Source organism: Phacochoerus africanus, chromosome X, assembly GCF_016906955.1.
Source record: "Phacochoerus africanus isolate WHEZ1 chromosome X, ROS_Pafr_v1, whole genome shotgun sequence".
Lineage (NCBI taxonomy): Eukaryota > Metazoa > Chordata > Mammalia > Artiodactyla > Suidae > Phacochoerus > Phacochoerus africanus.
The window spans coordinates 100,585,196-100,606,383 of record NC_062560.1 but is presented as its reverse complement, the minus strand read 5'-3'; positions in this window follow the sequence as shown (position 1 = coordinate 100,606,383).

Sequence of the window (21,188 nt, the reverse complement as noted above, 5' to 3'; positions counted from 1 at the left end):
TTTTCGCTCCTGAGAATTCTTCTAATTTTCCTCACGTTCTCATTTCATGGAGACTTGTGTTCCTCAGGGAGAGAAGGCGATCAGTTTCCTTGAGGATGCGGCCGACTCTTGGAGTCCCACTCCTGGGCCTGCCTGGCCCTTTGCAGCTTCAGTGCGTGATCTACTCAGAGCAAGCGGGGGGGTGAGTGCAACTGCCAGGTCGGGATGAAAGCCATTCCCCGGGCTACCTTTCAGGGTCAGGGGCTAATAGGGTCGTCAGGGTGGGGGTAACTTCTCTTAAAGCTGCAATGGTGACACAGTCTCCTCCTTTTTCTAAGTGCATTTTCATGGGTTTCGTATTGTCTATCTGAGAAAAATGGAGCTCATTTCAACTGTGCATACACCCTAAATCAGATGCTGTTCTTTATTGTGCGTGTTTACATTCTCTTTGCATAATTAATGTAGCGTGTTATGATCCAGATGAATGTTGTTTTCTACAGCTCAGTCTGATATTTGGCTAGGTGGCGTTTTCTTGATGATAGTGCCCAAAACGCTAGTGGGGATTTTTTATTTTTTTGGTCATTGGGTAAGTAATTTGCCTGCACCCTGAAATGCTCTCCTTCTCTGATTTACAACCAGAAGATTAAGGCCATCCAGAAGTAGAATATGTTTAGGCAGGGACAGCTCTGATAACCACAACCTCATTGCTACACACCCCAAGTGCAAATTAGCTATGATTTTAAAAATCAAACTTGCTGGCGACTTAGGGTCTCCCGGGTCTCTGCCTGTGGGGCTTGGGTGGGGATGGAGAACAAAATCCCTCTTTGTTTGCTCTCATGAAAAAGCTGCATAAGATGGGGTTTCTCTACTTAACATGTGAAAGTGGAATTGAGTCTTCTGTTCAGGCATTCACATCCATCATTGTCTGTGATTTAATTCTCCATTCGTATGTCTTTAATAAGAACGATGACTAGAAATGACTTGTCAGCAGGAGGAAGTGCTGAGGATTTGATCATTAGCGCTTGGTGACAATGGGGCTCATGTACTTAGGTGGGGCCACGTTTCTAACTAAGGACAGAGGGAGATTGTCTATAAACAGTTACCAACCGTTCTTAAAAATCAAGATTTTCATTAAAAACAAAAATTGTTGTCTTTTTAGGGCTGCCCCTGCGGCATATGGACATTCCTAGGTTAGGGGTCGATTTGGAGCTTCAGCTGCCAGCCTACGCCACAGCCCCAGCAACATGGGATCCGAGCTGTATCTGCGACCTACACCACAGCTCACAGCAACACCGGATCCGTAACCCTCTGAGCGAGGCCAGGGATCAAACCCGCAACCTCATGGATACTAGTCGGGCTTGTTACCACTGAGCCACAACCGGAACCCCGATAGGTTTTTTTATAGAGCTGGCTAAAGCTCCTAGTTAGACCAACTCTTGATTTGATGGACACCAAGAAAATCCATGTCCTTAGCCAAATGTCTCCTTATTTTCCCCACAAAATGAGTTGTCAGTTGTCCCAGCAGTGAATCTGTCGGGGGCTACCTCGTGTGTTCTCTCTCCTTATTAGGGAGGATCCCGGGGACACTAGTAATGCCAACATCTCTTTCAAATATAGCAGGAAACATGTATTTAGTTTATTTTCTCAGCATAGCATTTCAGCTGCTAATTTATCAGCTCATTTCCAACCCCCACCAAGTAATGCATATGAAAATGATTAATGATTATACCTTTTATTTTTATTTCTTTTGGAACCGCCAGCCCTGACTATTTACAGAAGATCATTATATTTTTATAGATCTTAAGCACATCTGCTGAATCAGCAAAGCAAAGAGCTCCAGCAGTTTCACTGATTATAGCTATGTCTTTTGGATATTGCAAACAACTATTAGCAAATCGCTTGGGGTGGGGTGGGGTGGGAGGGGAAGACCCTATGTTTTAAAGGAGAGTAAATACAGTGGAAGGTTCTTAAAATAGTGATGTCACAAGCTGTAATAAAATTGAGCCCTAAGGCCTCCCCCATTCCCTCAAAGTCCCCAAACACAATACTTCCTCCAAATGAGTTTTCACTGCTATTTTAACTTGAACTCTGGAAGCCACAAGTTGAAAGGGGTGGAAGTAGGCTTATCCTCCAGAGATGCCATCTCTCTCTTTTTTCTTTTTCTTTCTTTTTTTTTTTTTAGGGCCGCATACACAGCATATGGAGGTTCCCAGGCTGGGGGTCGAATCAGAGCTACAGCTGCCAGCCTACACCACAGCCACAGCAACGCCAGATCTGAGCCTCATCTGCGACCTACACCACAGCTCATGGCAGCGCCGGATCCTTAACCCACTGAGTGAGGCCAGGGGTTGAACCCTATCTTCGTGGATGCTAGTCGGGTTCTTAGCCCGCTGAGCCACAACAGGAACTCTGCCATTTCCTTTCTTAAATGCTGTTTCACTCAGGGGCCCCTCAGCCCTCTCCAGTGCATCATCTCCCCGTATTATTTCCTCAGGCCCAGCCTGTAGGGCTGTTCCGGCTCAGCTCTGAGTATCAACGCCAGTTCGCCTTGAATCCTACTGCACATTCAGCGACCTATCTTGCCCTGAGAAGCCTCAGCATCGGCTGGCTGCCCATTTGCATCGAAATACCAAAGACTTCATGTTTACTTTTTAAGCCTTTTTACACATTTATTTTTTATCCTGCTCACCCCAGTTTGGGGCTGGCCACTTCTTGGGATTATGACATCGTATCTCATAGGCTGATATTAAGCTCTTTCTAAATGGAGCTCTTTTTAGCAGGCAGGATTTGATTCGACTCATCATACACACAAATCCACAGCCTGATTAACTGGATAACTGCAGGATTCAGTGTCTTGGGTTACTTCTTTAAGTTTGGGTTGGTGAAAAAAGCGTATGCTCTGGGGGCAGTGGAGAAAAAAAAAAACCAATCTGCTTCTCTTCTCCTGGACTCTTCCTCTTGGACAGGATTTATGAGTAGGCTTCTAGTAGCAGGGTGCTGGCGTTCTGATGGGTGATCCCTCTGGTGTTTCATAAAGCCAACCTTGGATTTTAGGGAGATGGTTGGTAATAGGATAAGACTGGACTAGCCCTGGAGCCCAGCCAAGTAGGTGGGGTAGAAACTAGTAAGTCACTTAAAGAAGGTGCCATAGATGTAGGTAGGCAGCCATGCTGCAGAGCCTCAGTGTGAAGGCGCTGGGGAGCAGGGCCAGCGGGTGCTCCTCAGAGATCAGAGGCTACCTGGTGTTCGCTGTCCCCTGCCGTCATCCCCTGTCAGAAGCAGCCTGCCTCTGGAGCACAGAGGTTTCTGTAGCTTGGCTGAGGTCGGAGACTTAGATTCTCAATTCTGCCTTAGAAGGAAGCGCTGATAAACGACAGATGCTGGAATCTTCTCTGGGGATCATGCTGTGCCATATGAACAATGTACCCGAGCGTATGGACAGACTGCTCTGCACGCCCTCCTCCCATTTTCACCATGAACTCTGACCTTCTTTAGATGATCTGCTGCTCTCCTCCTTGCCCAGGGACACCACTGGGCTAATGGGGTATTGATCAGACTTGAGCTGGCATTTTAAGATTCACCTGTAGACTGCTGACAGCAGCCAGTTCCTGCTGAATAGAAGGAACTACAGAAAAGCCCACGTCTGTTTGGTGGGTTGAGGGTGGGGTGCGGGGAGCCTGGGAATTTGGCCACATCTCTGGTTTTGACTGTCCCTCCATGCCATTAATTCTACTTCCAGAAAAGTATGTTTTTAGGTAAGTATGGCATTGGGGCAGAAAGTGTGTGAGAGAGATGATCTTGCACCAGTAAGAAAACCTCAACCAGGTAGGTTTACCTTGTGTTCCAAGCTACCTGTAATCTGGTCCCACCTTACCCATCCAAAGGTGCCTCTGTGTCCTTGCCTAGAGTCAGTACCTCTCAGTCAGCTGGCCAGTCTTCTGGAATTCTTGCTACTGCCTCTCCTTCATACATCCTTCTTTCTCTTCTTCTCCCAGTCTCCCCATGCTCTACGTGTGGTTTATATGGCGCCTCTGCAGTGAATCTCCCAGTGATCCCTCCAGCCTCCCGTGAGGACCCTCTTCTCCTTGACTTCACTGTGCTGGAACTCTCCATAACACCTGCAAGCACCCTTAGCCAGATTTAATCTCCCATCACTTTCCGGTTGCTTCCTGTTGAATACATCTCCAGTTTTTGGTGACCCTGTAGATCCATTGAAATGGGAGGCTGTAATAAACCTCTTTTTGTGACCTCCAAATATTCAAGCACATTATGAGGACAAAAGGGTGTTTACTTACCTGAGTGTGAAAGGGATGGGTGGGTAATTTGACAAAGAAAAGGGATCAGAGATGGGGAACTTTTTTTTTGGCCACTGATTAACAATTCACCACTTGTTAATCTAATAAAAAAATCAATTTTTTCCTCCACTTTCAGTATCTGCTTTCTGATGGATGCCAAGATCATTTCCCAATGAAACCTAACTCTTTTGGCACGGTCTTTTAACTCCTGCTATCTTGAAACCACATGCAGTTAGGATGACAAAGCAATCCAGACAACCACATGCTGCATTGTGTATTTGTTAAGATCCATTTCAAACCATTCTCTTTTCAAGTCTCTGAATACTGTTTATGCACTGAATCTAGATGTTTCTTTCCTAAAGAAACTTGGTATTCTTGAACGCTGCTTTATAAAGACTGTTTGCATTTAGAATTTCAATGGGATAGCTCTTGCAAATGAAGAACAGACTAGCTATTCCTGAATTCTGTTTAGAAATGGTGATGTTTTAACACTTCTCGGAGAACAATAGAAAAGTGCCTCTTATCAAGGGACACGGTTTGCCTTTGATCTTTCTGGCAGCTCTGAGTTTCAAGGCTTTGAGATTATGAATCTTACTGATTTAAATGACTAAATATTTGTTTACTCTACCCATTCTTCTTGATGCCAATGACCATTTCTAGTCCCCGTCGTCGTTCATCTCCTGGATTAGTCCAACAGCTGCCTCACAGGTCTCCGCCAACCCCCTTCTCATTGCACCGTTGGGTCCCTTTGTCTTCTGACTACCTGGCAGCCTCCAGAATGATATTCGCAAAACACAACTCTGTCTCACGCCTGTTTAAAACCTGTCCATAGCTCTCCTCTGCCTGCAACATAAAGGAGAACGCCTCTATGAGCTGTCACCGTTTTCAGCTCCGAAGCCTGCCACCCCTTAACTTCCTCTTCATACTCTAGTAATACCCACATGCTTATATCAGAAGCTCCCCTTCTATCTGAAACACTCTGGATTTGCCTCACTCCGAGATTACCCTTTTAGCATCCATCTCCCATGCCATCCCTTCCTGGCTACTTCCCCGATCGCCGCCCTTCCTTGGATGCCTTCCCTGTAGGCACGCATTGCCAACTGACTATGACACTGAGGCTAGTGTCTGCATCTGAGGCCATGGAGCATAATTCTGAAATGCGCAGTCTCTGGAGCCGAACAGGTTGTGGATCTAAATCCTGGCTTTACCACTTACTCAGATGTCCTGTTCAATTCCTTGGTCTCAGTTTTCTTGTCTGTAAAATGGAAAGAAAAAACAATACCTTCCTCAGAGGGTTGCTGTGATGAAGAAAATTAGTTAATACAACGTTCAGTGCTTAAAATGCTTCCGGAGAGAGTTGTCTTGTGGCACAGTGGGTTAAGGATCTGGCGTTGTCACTGCGGTGGCTCAGTTCCCTGGCCTGGGAACTTTCACAAGCTGCGGGTGCAGCCAAAAAGAAAAACCCAAAAGAATGCTTCCTGGACTCTTATAAGGACTTAACCAGCATGAACTGTGATGACCTGTGCAGGCAGAATCTAGCACCATACCTGGGTACCTGGCATGAAGCAGATATCAAGTAAGGGTTTATTTGACATGACAGTTTTTTTTTTTGTTGTTGTTTTTTTAAACTGAGGTAAAGTTCGCATAACTTTTTTGAAGCGTATATTTCGATGGTATTTGGTACATTTACGGTGTTGCACAACCATCCCCTTTATCCAGTTACAAACCATTTTCTGCACCCCCAGATTCCCATGAAGCAGTCACGGCCCCTCCCCCTCCCCCATGTCATGTCAGTAAAGCCTCTACGGCATTTCCTGCAGGGGATGTTACAAAAATGGGATGTAGCAAGACCACAGTACAAATAGACATGTCCTTCAGAAAGGCAGCTTTCACAACAGAGAGACCATCAGGGTCTTAGCTCCCCCCCACCGGGCGGGCCAGGTCTCCCGAAAGGCTTTTCCGGGGCCACCAGTGTGACGCCAAGTGTTCTACTGTCTCTGCCTTTAAATAATACAAGATTTCTTTGAAAGGGCACAAAAGTAACATTTTCCCTTCCATCAGGGGCTTTAGAAAGAAAGCATTCCGCATTGTATAAGATGTGCTTAATGCAGTCTGGCCTTTTGAAGGCTACCATCTGAAGTATGTAGCGACACGAGAGAAGAGTCTAGAGCAGGTGCTGTTGACAGCAGCGTTCCTGTGTGCCATCCCTGGCTCAGCGACTCCAGAATGACATTGGGTCCCTGTTGAAAGGGCCATTCACACCATCGGTTGCCTACCAGCCCTGTCCATGCATATTCATAATTGAGAACAACACCGCCTTAATAAAGGACTTTTTGCCATTTATCAGAACCCAGCTATAGCTATTGATTTCTCACTCTTTCCATTGCCAGCTGCTGCTACTTTGCTGACCCTTTCAAGTCCAGTTCAAATTTGTATATTGAGACCATTTCCTGGCTCGTCAGTGTGTGTGTGCACGTGTGTGTAAAAGACATCTGTGGCAATGAAACTCTATCCCAGCATCAAGCTCCTGTTGATGATCTGGTTCCTGGTATTTTCCCCGATTACAGAGACCTAGCTGTTCCCTCTGCCTTGACTTTGCAGCTCCCCGAATCTTGATTTGCTTCTGTTGACTTTGCCTTTCTCCTCACTGTCCTTCGAATCCTGATTTTGGCACTGCATCTATCCTCATGTCAGAGCATATTTTAGATTTACATCTGACAAGAGATACTGTAACATTCACATTAAGAACGGATTTGCTTTAAAGTAAGTTATACAGATCCGAATGTATATGTGAAGGGGAACAAAAATCAAAGAAATTTATTGTGTGTGAAGGGTAGTATTTAAAAATCTATTGTCAGATTCATTCTTATTTTCTAATTACTTAGGGTGATAAAATTCAATCAGCGGTTTTATTTAATGCCTCATTTTCAGAAGCTTTTTTTCACCTAATAAAATGGATCTATTTCAGACCAGAGGGATTTTTTTTGGACCCTGAAAACTCAGCCCCTTTTCTTAATTAGATGAGGAGGCCTGTAAAACTTCCTGCTGCAGCTTCCAGGCAGTGGGGATTTGCCTGCCCCAGTGGCTCTCTGTTGTGCAAAATACATGAAAGGAAAAAAAGCAGAGCTGCCTTTGTACAACTTGGATCTGGCCAAGGTACTTACTGCTGCATGATTTATGTCGGGGGAGAAAAATCTCTCTCTTCCGCACACAGGCCAGAAGGACGAGGGTGGTGCAGAGGGCAGTCGCGGGCATGCAGGGGATGGGGTGAGGGGAAGGGAGAGACCGCCAGGCCCCCGGGGTGGTTGCTTTTGCAGCGTGGAGGTGGCTGAACTACGAGTGCTCTTGGCTTTTGTGGGTCAGGCAGGTACTGCATCTGCCCCATTGGAGGGAAAGACCAGTGTCATATAAAGGGGGAGGTGGCAGAGCAGAGTGCCTGGAATTGATTCCATCCTCTTCCACTTTCTAGGGTGGTTGGTCACCCTACATCCTGGGCAGGTCACCAAGCCTCTCTGTGCTTCCGTTTCCTCACTTCCGACACAATAGATGAAGAATGACACCTACCCCATAGGTGGGAATACCTGGGATAGAGCAGATGCTCAACACGTTTCAGCTAATATCACTCTGGTTAGTCTTACTGCGGCTGCAGGGAAGTAGTATAGAGTGTAGCGGCTAAAAACACAGATCAGGTATCAGAATAACTGGACCTCCTCCTGGGCCCACCATTTACCAGCTTCCTGGAATGGGGTGAGTCCTTTGACCTTCCGGTGTTTCATTTTTCTCATCTGTCAAATGGGGTGGATAGGCGTCTCCCAGGATAGCTGGAAAGAGTCATGAGATAATAGACATAAAGCAGTTAACGGAGCACCTGGCACAGCATGAGCCCTCAATTATTCGCCCCTGTTCTAGTTATTACCACCGATGCCATCAGCATCATCGTCAATGCTGTGTGTTGTGTCGTGGACATTTTTAGCATAAGAACTTAGGGGTTCCAAGAGCTTCTGTCAGCCCAACACACTTTCTCTTAACTCTGAGGCTGGAAACAGAGTGGCCGGTGGCAGAGTTTACCAGCAGATGAAAGAGCGTGGTTCTCCTGTCCGAGTCGTGAAGCTCTGCATCCCTTGTGTTCTTGAGGATTGAAAGAAGATTCTTTGTTAGGACCCTTAAGGGAAAGAGAAGCCCAAAGAGGAAAAGAAATCATGGTCAGGAGGAAGTTTTTGTGTGGCCTGGGTCCTACCAGCCGTACTTGTTTTTGTTTAGACAGCTTCTGAGACTTTTATAGATGTTGAATGTATTTTTATAAATATATACATATGAATATATAATATATATACATAAATATATATAATACATAGTATTATCTCTGCAAAATGTATACTTTTTTTTTTTTGGCCTTTTTGCCATTTCTAGGGCCGCTCCCATGGCATATGGAGGTTCCCAGGCTTAGGGGTCTAATCAGAGCTGTAGCCACCGTCCTACCCCAGAGCCAGAGCAACGCGGGATCCGAGCCCTGTCTGCGACCTACACCACAGCTCACGGCAATGCCGGATCCTTAACCCACTGAGCAAGGCCAGGGATCGAACCTGCCACCTCATGGTTCCTAGTCGGATTAACCACTGAGCCATACTCCCCCACATGTATACTTTTTATAACAACTCTACTGAGGTATAATTCACATACCATAAAACTAACTTTTTTTTTTTTTTTTTGGCTGCACCTGTGGCAGTGTGGAAGTTCCTGGGCCAGGGAGTGAACCTGTACCACAGCAGCTACTTGAGCCACTGCAGTGACAGTGCCAGATCCTTAATGTGCCACATTGCTAGGAAACTCCTAACATTCACCTTTTTGTATATGAAATTCAGTGGTTTTTAGTATACTCACAATGTTGTCCAACTGTTACAACTGATTTCAGAATATTTCTGTCATGCCCCTGCCCCCTCAAGAAACCCAAACTTGGGAGTTCCCGTCGTGGTGCAGCGGAAACAAATCCGACTAGGAACCATGAGGTTACAGGTTTGATTCCTGGCCTCACTCAGTGGGTTAAGGATCCAGTGTTCCTGCGGCTGTGGTGTAGGCCAGCAGCTGTAGCTCCGATTAGACCCCCAGCCTGGGAACCTCCATATGCCACCGGTGCGGCCCTAAAAGGACAACCACACACACACACACAACCAAAAAAACCCAAACTCATTAGCAGTCACTCCCCACATTCCCCGTAACCCCTCCAGCCCTAGGCAACCATGAATCTTTCTGTCTCTATAACATGACCTATTCTGGCTACTTCATTTAAAGAAGATCATGTTATCTGTGGCATTCTGTGCCTGACATTTCACTTAGCACAATGTTTTCAAGGTTCATTCATGATGTAGTGGGTATTAGAACTTCATTCCTTTTTTTGGCGGGGGCGGGGCTGGGGTGGCTGCACCCATGGCATGTGTAAGATCCCAGGCCAGGGATCAAACCCACGCCACCGCTGCAACCTGCATCACAGCTGTGGCAATGCCGAGTCCTTAACTTGCAATGCCATAAGGGAATGTCCGAGAACTTCATTCCTCTTTATGATTGGGTAATATTTCGTTGTCGAGTGCTTTTTTTTTTTTTCCCCCTTGTCTTTTTGCATTTTCTAGGGCCGCACCTGTGACATATGGAGGTTCCCAGACTAGGGGGTCTAATCGGAGCTATAGCCACTGGCCTACGCCAGAGCCACAGCAACTCGTGACCCGAGCAGCATCTGCAACCTACACTATGGCTCACAGCAACGCCGGATCCTCAACCCACTGAGCAAGGCTGGGGATCAAACCTGCAACCTCATGGTTCCTAGTCGGATTCGTTAACCACTGCACCACAACGGGAACTCCTTGAGTGCTTTTTAATGTTTAAGTCATAACTGCCTCAAACCTTCAACTTATTCAACAGCGTCAGGGTCGCTCTTCCTTCTCTTCTCTTTCCCTAATAGGGTTTTCAGGAGTCCGAGGGCATGTGGGGAGGGGTGGATTCCAGAGGCTGTTCAGGGCACAGTATCATTGGATGCTTGCATCTCTGCATCCGTGTACAGTTACAGACATTACAGACTGACCAGAGAGCATCTTTCCTATTGAGACCTGACACAGAAGACTTATTGTCCCTCAGGCACAGATATACCAAAAAGAAAAAAAAAAAAAATTCATGCCACTTCCTATCCTCATACAGTTGGTGCAGTGTCCTCTGCCTGCAAAGGGCCAGAGAAGAGGGCTGGCTTGAGAATATTACCTTGCCTTCTACACTGTCGCAGCTCTGTTATAGGATACTTGTTGTCCCTCCAGAGCTCTCGTTGAGTGTGCATTAAGGGAACAACGTTTCTAAACTAGGATGGGAGTTCCTGCTGTGGCGCAGTGGGATCGGTGGCATCTCTGGAGCCCTGGGATGCAGGTTCGAGCCCCGCCTCACATAGCACAGTGGGTTAAGGGTCCGGCAGGCCAAAGCTGTGCCTCTATGGCTCGGATCTGATCCCCGGCCCAGGAACTCCATATGCCATGGGGCAGCCAAAAAAGAAAACAGAACAAAACTGGGATGATATTTAAATGAAGGTAATCCTAAGAACAAGACAAGTGACATTTGGCATTGTGGAGGAAATCGTTTTGGTATGTGCTTTGGAGTGACACGGGTCTGCGTTTGAATTTCTTGTGTTTGCATTGCCTCATCTGGGAGCAGTTTCATTATTCAGGTTTGTCCAGAGGTCCAGACTCCATGATGTCTCCTCAAGCATCTCAGCCCTTGGCAGGGGCTCAATACACAGTAACTATTGCTACCAATGAGAAGGCAAATATTTCTTCAGGTCTCGTGTTTACACAGGCTCCTGTCTTCCCATTGTGCTTAGAATAAGCCCTGGACCCCTTCACTGCCCTCAGAGGCCTACACAGTCTGGCTTTGTCTTCTTGACTGTCCTCATCTCCAGGCCCTTTCTCCTCTACTTGCTCCATGAGAGCCACATTGGCCTCCGTGTTATTCCTCAGCCAGACCCAGCTCTTTCCTGCTTCAGGGTCGTTGCATTTGCTATTCCACCTCTCTCTGTGTCTCTGGTCCTGCCAGTTGGTGGCAGGTTTCAGTTCAAGTGTTACCAGCTCAGAGAGGCCTTTCTCAAGGACCTAGTATCATTTTCTCTTCCCCTGGTTGCTCTGTTTTATTTTCTGCATAGCATTTGCGTACTGCTAGGTGAAATGATTTTCCTTGACTTCGTATTTATTATCCATTTCCCCTCCCCAAGAGGGCAGCCACTTGACTCTGTTTGGCTCATTGTTGAATCACAGCAACTAGAACAGGACCTGGGGAGTAGAGGAATAAATACTTGTTGAATGGATAGAAGGATGGGTGGAGGTGGCAAAGGTCTTGACTCTGGCTTGGGATTGTCTTGATGGCTGGGAGTGGGCCCCACCATGGTATGGAAGTGCCTGCAGATGCCATGGTGATAGCTTATTAGAATGGATTCTATCTGTAACCGGAAAGAATCGTACTATACTCTCCTCCTGCATAGCATTTCTCTCTAGAAGGTGCATCGGACACCTAAAAATGTGCTTCGTGTTAGGCAGCCGCATGCGCGCCTCTGTGAGGTAGAGCTGTTTGAATAGCCCAGATACTTTCAGCTGCTGCCTGCCTCTCTCTGCATGGAGATACAGATTTGGAGTGTTGGTGTTCCGGTAAGCAGGCTCTAGGAGGCATTGGGAGTACGAGACACCTGGCCTGATAACTGAGAATGAACCAGAGTTAGGGAGGTAGTTTGCATGCAGACCTGTGGGTGCAGATGGCGAGTCTGCTGGCATAAATTAGCAAAGTCCATAGGGGAGCCTGGGCTTGACGATTTCACTGCACAGGGGAGGTTTATTCAGAAAATAGTTGAGGGTTTCTGGAAAAATAAGCAATAGCAGTCTGCCATTTCTGCAGAATTAACAAAGGCAGAATGTCCTCGACTGAGACACTTGGTTTGTTTGAATTTCTCTCTGTGTGTTTGTGTGTGTGAAGATATTAACAGTTAATACGAAAGGGACTGAAAATAAACCAGGACGTTGTGATCCCTGATGGTTGGGTTTATCTGAGTCTCTCTCCCTCCGTAGAGAGATTGGAATTCTCCCCTGGGCCTTGGGCGTCTTCTGGTCAAGAATTCTTGTGGCTTGTGCTTCTTGCAGTTCTCTCAAAGCCCCTGGAATTAGTATAATGAGAAAGTAGAAGAGTGAAATGTCAAGACTTAGGGGGAGCTGATCTGGTGGTGGTGGTCCCAGATGCTGGCCCCTGGGCTCTAGAGATCCAGATTCATAGAGAAATCACATGTTTGTGATGCAGATGTTCGAACTATACTCTGAGAAACATCGATTTAGTGTCTTCCACCTAGTGAACTTAAAAATTTTAACGCAACCCAAACTTCACACCTCTCACCAGCCCCCATCTTCCTCTCCTGTCTTCCAACTGCATAGGATCCATTAGGGAGTTCCCTATTAATTCACCTTATTGGGTATTACCTCCCTTTCTTTTTTTTTTTCTTTTCTTTTCTTTTTTTTTTTTGTCTTTTTGTCTTATTGCTATTTCTTTGGGCCGTTCCTGCGGCATATGGAGGTTCCCAGGCTAGGGGTCCAATCGGAGCTGTAGCCACTGGCCTACACCAGAGCCACAGCAACGTGGGATCTGAGCCACGTCTGCAACCTACACCACAGCTCACGGCAACGCCAGATCGTCAACCCACTGAGCAAGGGCAGGGACCGAACCCGCAACCTCATGGTTCCCAGTCGGATTCGTTAACCACTGCGCCACGACAGGAACTCCACCTCCCTTTCTTGACTACATGTGTGCAGCTGTCTGTTTGGCAGCCTTTTGGTATCCTTTGGATTCATATTCTTCCCTCAAGTGGATACTAGAATCCTTCCCAACCATAGCTTCTAAAGGGTTGTAATTCACTGTTCTTGGCAATCAGAGGCTCAGTGTAGGTGCTATGGTAAATGTTTGTGTGCCCTCCACCCTGAATGCATGTGTTGAAATCCTAAGCCCTAAGGTGATGGTGTTGAAAGATAATGGGGCCTTAAAACATGATGAAAGATAATGAGAAAAGGAATGTATGTATGACTGGGTCACTTTGCTATTCAGCAGAAATTAACAGAGCAATGTGAATCAACTCTTGGTGTTCCCGTTGTGGCTCAGGGGAAACAAATCCAACAAGTATACAGAAGGATGAGAGTTCAATCTCTGGCCTCACTCAGTGGGTTAATGATCTGGTGTTGCTGTGAGCTATGGTGTAGGTCGCAGACTCAGCTTGGATCCTGTGTGGCTGTGTTGTAGGCTGGCAAATGCAGCACTGATTCTATCCCTAGCCAGGGAGCTTCCATATGCTGTGGGTATGCCCTAAAAAACAAAAAACAAGAAGGAAAAGAAAAGTACATCAACTGCAATTTAAAAAAAAGAATGGGGCCTTGGTGATCTGCTTAGATCATGAGGATGGGGCCCTCATGAATGAGATTAGTGCACTTTTTTTTTTTTTTTTTAAATAAGACTCCACAGAGCTCTGTTGCTCTTTCCATCAGTGTGAGGATGCCTGGAGAAATCTGTGCCCCAGAAAAGGGCCCTAGCCCAACCATGCTGCCACCCTGATCTCAGACTTCCAAGCTCCAGAACTATGAGAAATAAATTTCTATTGCTGGTAATCCACCCAATTTCTAGTATTTTTCTATAGCAACCTGAATGAACTAAGACCGTAGGTGTCCTAGTTATTGGTTTACACTGTTCAAAGTTCTTATAGCAACTGAAACTCAAATGAAGACACTCAGGCACAAAACTTCCGTGCAAACTTCAAAGCCCATCCTTGAGCTCCATCCCAGGGCACATAACACTTAAATCTCTCCCAGCATCGGTGCCTCCTCTTATCCTGCCCCGTAGCAACAGGAGAGGTGGCATCTGTCAGAGAAGTGGATAAAGAAGGGTTTCAGAGAGGAGGCGGCATTTGATCTGAGCCTCGAAACACAGGCAGGACATCTACGGATCAAGTTGGAGGGATGTGCAGTCTAGAAAAAGGTAACAATATGAACATAATTCCATATGAAGTGAAGTGTTTTTCCAACTCACTAAATGTATGTCAGAGCCATTGGGGGGCAGAAGGGAAAGAGATGTGTTCAAAATGCAGATTCCACGGCTTTGGCCTCTGTTTTTGACTCTATAGATCTGCCGAGGGTCTTATGAATCTTAATTTCCATAAGCTCCCACCCAAGTGATTTTGATGCAGGTGCTTCTTGCAGCCCCCTTGGAGAAACACTGGCCTAGTCCAATGATAGTTTTGTACAAATGTGGAAACTGAGGCTCAGGAGAGTGACCCAGTGGTTAAGTGTTCCCATTCTGGGGAGGTGGTGAAAGATTCTTCCATCTAAGGTGGGCTCTGAGCCAGGCTCCTTAAAAATTTTTCCTAATTTGTACTTGACTATAAATTTAATACCCTTTTTATGATACTTGAAAGAGCCATGCAATTTCATGGTCTGGCCATTACTGCTGGCATTAAAGGAATGACTGGTACTTAATATATCTTCCCCAGTTTCTTAATGACTGTGAGGCACGGAGCGGAAGGGGGTACTCTGTTTGCATATGGAGTGCAAGTGCAGATAGCCCACACCTGTTCTCTTGGCTTGGGTCTGCCAGGCAGCAGCTTCTTTGCTTCCATCAGGCATTTTAGCTGCCCTCCCTACCTCTTGATCCAGCTGTTGCAACCCTATTAAAAAAGCCCAGTACATTTACCCCAAGTCTCTCCCACTGTTCCTTAAACCCTCGTGAATCCCCAGGCTCCCCTCAAGCCCTGACGTTCAAGGTAGCTAATTCTTAGCAGAATAGCACACCGGTTAGGACTCTAAAGAAGTACTTAAGGGAGTTCCTTGGTGGCTCAGCAGGTTAAGGATCTGGCATTGTCGCTGTAGCAGCTGGGGTCGCTGCTGTGGTGCGGGTTTGATCCCTGGCCCGGGAACTTTTGTGCACTGCTGGCATGCCCCGCCCCCACCGCCCCCGCCAAAAGGCCGTAAGTAAACCATGTTTCTCCCTCTATGTGGATGAGTGGCCAGCAGCACCAGCCTCCTTTTCTGCCCTGGCTATGACTGTATGTTCTGTTTAAGTATCTGTGGGGAGGTTGGGGGTGGGAGGGTTGAGTGCCTGAACAGATAGAGTGGTTTTTGGTGTGCAGAGCGTCTTGCCAATGATCTTGAGTAACAATGTCAAAAATCGGTGACGACTTGATTCTCCCTTCCAATGCTCTATAATTTCCAGCAGGCTGACTTATAACACCCCCCAAGGGAGCTAGTTCCATAAACAGATGATGGACACTGACATACGGGTGCAATGCGGGGGAAACTTCCCGCATATAGATTGATTTAAGAACTCATTTTGAGTTAATAGAATAATTATTGAGATAATTATTGAGATAAATGGCATGCCATGTTAGTAATTGAATATTGCATAAACAAGATATAGTGGCTATAATTATAGTTCTATAGATACCTTAATAGGTATATTAAGAGAAGTCAGTGAGCCACAAAGAATTTCACAAAAAGTCAATATTTCCAGAAATCTATAAGCAGTCTCAGACCATAAATAACTACGACTTTGATTCTCTCTAGAATATTTACAGTTAATGGTAAATATGGTCTTTTGGGTGCTGCCTTTTTTCTCAGTTGGTCTAAAGAGGTCTGTCAGCTCTAATGACATGTTCTGGACATTTACTTTGTATGTTGGCCTGTGCTGGGCTTTGTGGGAAACTTGATATTTTATGCTACTGAAAGGTAACTGAATTATAGTAAGCATTGACCAGACACCTAACCAGAGAAGTTAGAGTCTCCAGATACTAAATGGCATAGAACTGGCTTCACCTTATTTCGGTTGCTCGGATATTAGTTAATACATCGCAATGATAAGTTATGAGGACTTCTGTCATATGGTAAATGGAAGACTTTATAACCTCTAAATGTGTCTGAGATGAGCAGCTCTGTTCATGGGATAAAACAGCTGGACCTGGAGTTAAAACTAAGCTTTCCCTGTTGCTAGCTGTGTGCCTTTGAGCAAGGTACTTCATCTCTCTGCTTTTCAACTTTCTCACCTGCCAAATGGGAATAGTGATGACCCCTCCCTCTCATAGCTGATGTTGGGGATTGGGGGAAAAAAAAAAAAAATCAAATAGGCCACTTGAAAGCACCCGAGGCATAGTCAAGTGTTTGCTGTTCTACAAATGCAAAGCAATTTGCAAATGAGTGATGGAATTCATTAACTTGATTGATACTTAGAACGAGACAGTAACCTTATTCAAATGTACCTGTTTGAATCCATCATTATCTTTTCCATGTGGTCAGAGGGTAGTTAATAGTGCAAGCTCTGATGTCATGCTTCCCAGAGGCGGCTTGCCCATTCATCAACTTCGGCCGGTAGGTAGGGTTCTATAACCTCTCAGTTTCCTCATCTGTAATTTGCGAGAATCCTAGTACCTGTGGCACAGGACTGTCAGGAAAATTAAATCACGCAAGCAGCATGCTTAGCATGGCACCTGTTCACATCGAGCACTCGATCAGTGTTAACTATCAAGCTTACTTTGAAATAAAAGGTGCGCAGCAGGTTTTCAAGGATGGTTTGCAACCAGAATGTTAATCTTTGGGGGAGCTAATGGTGTGGGCTGCGGAGCTTCTGATATGTATCTCTTCTTCCTGATTCATTCTCCAGGTCTCAACTAGTATTTTGTACCTGGAAGCAGCAGTCGTCATTATAAATACGATTATCAAGCCCAGTCACATTGTCAACACCGAATGGTCACTGGGTGCCTACTAAGTACTACAGAATCCCCTGGGTACTCGATAGTTATGAACAAAACAGTCACGGTTCTTTCTTACTCTCACGGAACGTGTAATTTAGGTCCTTTGTGGGGTACTGTGCATGGTGCCTTGGGATGTTTACCATCTGCCCAAACCATCTTAAACCCTTTCTAGAGCAAGACAAGATCTAACTGAAAAAAAATAATAATGCAGTCTAGTGGGCCCGATCAAGCATAGGCACATAAAAATAAGTGGCGTGGCCGAGTACCGCGTGCGTGACACATTATGCTGGAACAGTTCAAAGGAAAAGACGACACGTAAGCGTTATTTATAATCTAATTGGTTCCAGAATGGGAATTTCCACTGTAGCTTAGCGGGTTAAGCTATTATCATATTATTATGATAATATCCATGAGGATGCCACTTTGATCCCTAGCCTCGTTCAGTGGGTTAAGGATCTGGTGCTGCTCGGATCTGGTGTTGCTGAGGCTATGGCGTAGGCCTGCCAAGTTTTTAGTTTTTCTTTTAACCTTGAAAATTTTAATCCATTAGGAACTAATTTTTATCAGTGTTGTCAGGTGGGGATCTGGTTATAAAGTTTTTTTTTCCATGTAGTGAAGGAGTTATCTGAGAACCATTTCCTGAAGAGTCCACTGTATTACATTTATTAGTAGCAGTGCACCTCTCATACACCAAGTTTCCATAGAATGGGTTTGTTTCTTTGCTTCATATGCTGTTCCATTGGTTCCTTGGTCTACCACTGTGCTAATATCACAATTTTTTAATTACTAAAGCTTTTAAAAATAAGTTTGGCATTTGTTAGGGTGAGTCTCCTCACTTGTTTTCCTTTAAAAGGTTCTTGGCCATAATATGAATTTTAGAATCAGCTTATCAGGGTTTGTGAAAACTCATTTTGGGATTTTGATTGGACTTGTATTGAATTTAAGGTCAGTGTTTTATTTCTTCACTAATGGAAGTCTTATTTATGAGTCAAGGAAGTTTTATAATTTCCTCTATAAAGATAACACGTATTTTGTTTTTATTTCTAGGTACCTTATAGTTTTTTTTATCACTATTGTAAATATCTTTTAAAAATTATTTCCTAATTCTTGCTTGCAAATGTTTCAGAATACAATATTTTAGTTTTTCATCTCTTTGTAATTCTTACAATCTTGATAAATCCTATTTAAAAATTTGCATAAAGTAAAAATCACTTTTCTTTGGTGTAGAGTTCTGTGAAGTGGTAAAAATTCATACAGTTGTGGAACCACCACTACACCCAGGATATAGAACATTTTTATCACTCCCCTAAATTCCCTCATTCTGCCCTTTTCTAGTCAACCCTTCTTTTCATGTCCATCCTCTGGAAATTGCTTATCTGTTTTGTCGCTATAGTTTTGTTATTTGCAAAATATCATATAAGTGGAATTACTCTATTTATCCTTTGGAATCTGGGTCCTTTCACTTAGCAAGATCTATCCGTGTTGTTGCGTTTATTAATAGTTCATTACTTTTTATGGCTCAGCAGGATTCCATTGTACAGGTGTGGTATAATTCATTAACTAGATGAAAGACATTTGTTTCCAGGTTTTGGTGATTATGAATACAGATGCTATAAACGTTCACATGCATTATTTTGTGGGAGTTTGTTTTCATTTCTCTTAGGATAAATATGTTTACATAGTAGTGTAATCATTTCTTATAAAGTGACTATAACGTTTTGTATTCCTATCAGTAAAGTGTAATAATTCCAGTTGCTCTGCATCCTTGTCAACACTTGGTATTGTCCTAGTTTTTATTTTTCTTTGTTTTGGTCTTTGGCCATTCTGAGAGGTATGTGGAAATTCATCATTGTGTTTTAAATTTGCATTTCCTTAATGATCAGTGTCATTTTGTATAGATATTTGCCATTTGTATATCTTCTTTGGTAAGATGTCTCTTAAAATATTGTATCCATTTTTAAAAATTGGGTTGATTATTTTCTTATTGTTGAGTTTCGAGAGTTCTTTATATATTCTGGCTACAAGTTCTTTGTCAGATAAGAGGTTTGTAAATATTTACTCCTACTCTGCAGCTTTTCTTTTTATTATTTGATCATTGTCTTGGAGGAAAAAAAGTTCAAATTTTGGTGGAGTTCATTTTATCAATTTTTTTTTCTTTTATGGATTATCTTTTTGGTATCATGTCCAAGGGCTCTTAGTGCAACCTTGGATCACAAAACATTTTTCCTGTTTTTTTTCTTCTGTAAGTTTTATGGTATTGTTTTACCTTTAGGTCCATGACCCATTTTGAGTTAAGATAAGGATGACTGGAAAAAAAAACAAAAAAACAAAAAAAAACACCCAAAAACAAAGGAGTTCCTGTCGTGGCGCAGTGGTTAACGAATCCAACTAGGAACCATGAGGTTGCGGGTTCGGTCCCTGCCCTTGCTCAGTGGGTTAATGATCCGGCGTTGCCGTGAGCTGTGGTGTAGGTTGCAGACACGGCTCGGATCCCGCATTGCTGTGGCTCTGGTGTAGGCTGGTGGCTACAGCTCCGATTCAACCCCTAGCCTGGGACCCTCCATATGCCGTGGGAGCGGCCTAAGAAATAGCAAACAAACAAACAAACAAAAAAACCCCAAAAAACAAGATAAGGATGACTGGGTAATCTGGTAACTGTGTGTTTAACTTTCTGAGAAATTTCCAAATTTCCGAATGCCGCTCCCATTTTACATTCCCACCAGTGGTGTAAGAGGATTCCATTTTCTTCACATCTTTGTCAGTACTTGTTATTGTCTGGCTTTTTATTGATGCCATTTTGGTGCTTAGGAAGTGATGTTGAAGCTTTTCTTTGCATTTCCCTAATGACTAATCATTTTGAACATCTTTCCAAAGGCTTCTTGGTCTCATATATCCATGCCCTTTACCCATTTTTTAATTGGGTTGTCTTATTTAATTATAATAATTCTTTATATATTGTGGATACAAGTCCTTTTCCGGAGGTATGGCTTGCAAATATTCCCAGTCTGTTGGAGACATCACTTCCTTTGAAAAACAAAATTTTTAAAAATTTTGGTGAAATTCAGTTTTCCTATTCTTTTTTCATTGGTGCAGTATCTGTCTTAGCTAAAAAAACCAAGATGTTGCCCTACCCAAGATCATGAAGATTCACTTCTGCTTTCTTCGAAGGATTTTAGACTTGAGCGCTTATATTTAGTTCTCTGGTCCATTTTAAATTGATTTTTCAGTATGATATGAAGTAGAGATCCAAGTTTATCATTTCGCATGTAGATATTCAGTTGTCCCAGCATATGACTCTTTTTGGACTCCCAATTCTTTTCCATTAATATGTGTGTTTCTGCCTTGATTACTGTAGACTTAAAGTGAGTCTTGCATGTGAGGAGGCCCCCAACATTATTCTTCATTTTAAAGATTATTTTTACGATTTTAGTTACTTTGCTTTTCCATATCAGTTTTACAGAGCGCTTATTAATTATATCAGTTTGTCAGTAGCTTCTCCTGTATTTTTGATGTAGAAAGTCACATCTATGCAAATATAAATAAATGGTTTTGTTGCTTTTCCAACTTTTAGATTTTATTGTCCTACTGGGATCCTCCTGCAAAATACTGAACAGAAACATAGAGGACAGCCATATCTTTTTTCTAACTTTACCGTTGTGGCTCAGCGGTAACAAACCTGACTGGTATCCGTGAGGACGCAGGTTCGATCCCTGGCCTCGCTCAGTGGGTTAAGGATCTGGCTTTGCCGTGAGCTCTGGTGCAGGTTACAGATAAGGCTCAGACCTGGTGTGGCTGTGCCTGTGGTGTAGGCCAGCAGCTGCAGCACTCATTCGACCCCATAACCTGGGAACATCCATATGCCAGAGGTGTGGCCTTAACCCCCCCCCCAAAAAAAAAGAGTACTTCTCGTGTTATTATAGTAAATATGGTGTTTACTGTTGGTTTTTGGTAGACATTCTTTATCAGGCTGAGGAAATTTCCCTGTATATCTACTTTAATATGAAGTTTAGGAGTTCCCGTCGTGGCGCAGTGGTTAACGAATCCAACTAGGAACCATGAGGTTGCGGGTTCGGTCCCTGCCCTTGCTCAGTGGGTTAACGATCCGGCGTTGCCGTGAGCTGTGGTGT